Here is a 1,395-nt window from a genome sequence, read left to right as displayed (position 1 = left end):
TGTGGCTATTTTCTAGACTGCACTAATAAAACTGCCTCATGTAATCTGGGTGCCAGAAGAGCTATAAAACCAACTGGAACCCTTAATCACATACTCACTCTTTCAGTCTGCCATTCAAGAAAACTATATAGATGCTCACGGGTTTCCAGGCTGAGAAAATTCATGAATGTATGGTCTTTGAAGAGTCCCCAGGGTGAGGGAAATTAGAAGAAGAAAAAAAGACATGCTAAGCAGAGGCTGTGATACGTACAAGGACACTGAAGACTGGTATGTTGGGAAAACGATGAATTTCTCCATGAGACTAAAAGATAGGGAGCTCCAGGTAGGAATAGAGGGAGATGAGGCGTAGTCCCACTCTCAACAAATGCTGTGTGTGAACCCCCAAGAAAAAAGGAGGGACCCAGGCCACCCCTGGAATGCAGCTCAGTCCAGGGGTACAGAAGCTGTCATTCTACACAAAATAGCCCCAGACTCACGTGGTCGTGCTCTTTTCTCTTTTGAGATTCATAAACAGACCCATGCTCTTGACTCTTTCCGTGATCAGAACCAGTTTCTCAGTGGGATGGGATCTTAGGAAAATCGCAAGCTTGAATGGGATCTTAGAGTGATTTAGTTCAACTCTCCCTGCAAGTCAAAGTTACTGCCACCTCACTGTGCATTTTCCACTTCATCACCTCAGAAGTGAGCTCAGAAGCCACCTCAAAGCCCATCCCATCCTTAGACATCTATGTGAAAATCCTTCATATGTGAAAATCCTCAATCCAATTGAGTTCCTCCTCTTTATAAACCTTGGCTCACGTTTCACTCCCCTCAGGCTGCACTGAAGAAGTGATGCCATGCAGGGAGACATAGGAAGAAGACAGTCATTTAGTGGCTGCACTCAGGTTGTAGAAATAGAAATCATGGCAATGATTTTACTGGAAAGAATACTGGTTTGGGTGTTGGGAAAGGTGTGTCTGAGTCCTCCTAGAATCTTTGCTTAGTGTCACTTGGCATCCTTTTATGTACAGTGAAGGGCTGGATGAGAGTCGAGGGTCTCACCTCTCAGCAGGGAGCAGGCAGCAGTACATTTACATGCTCACTAAGGCAGAGGTCTGGGTTAGGTCACCACCAGGGTCAGCGCAAACTCTCCGGGGCTTTTCAAAATACCACTAACTATAATAGTCTCCTGTTCCTGTTAGGGGACTTTTATCAAACCTGTAACGATCTGTATACATATTCTCAGAGATCCCTATTCTGCAGAGATTCCCGTGGCTCTTAGAGCTTTCTCCCCTCTGCATACTGGAAGTGTCCTTACTCGCTGAGCTCAGTTACCATGTTTCCTTGTGCTCTTCAGAGATGAGACACACTTCCCTCCCTCCCCTACGGCCACCATTGAAAAGGGGGACAGGTGGC

Source organism: Ovis canadensis, chromosome 1, assembly GCF_042477335.2.
Source record: "Ovis canadensis isolate MfBH-ARS-UI-01 breed Bighorn chromosome 1, ARS-UI_OviCan_v2, whole genome shotgun sequence".
Classification (NCBI taxonomy): domain Eukaryota; kingdom Metazoa; phylum Chordata; class Mammalia; order Artiodactyla; family Bovidae; genus Ovis; species Ovis canadensis.
The sequence above is the reverse complement of the archived record's forward strand: the minus strand, read 5'-3'. Positions refer to the sequence as shown.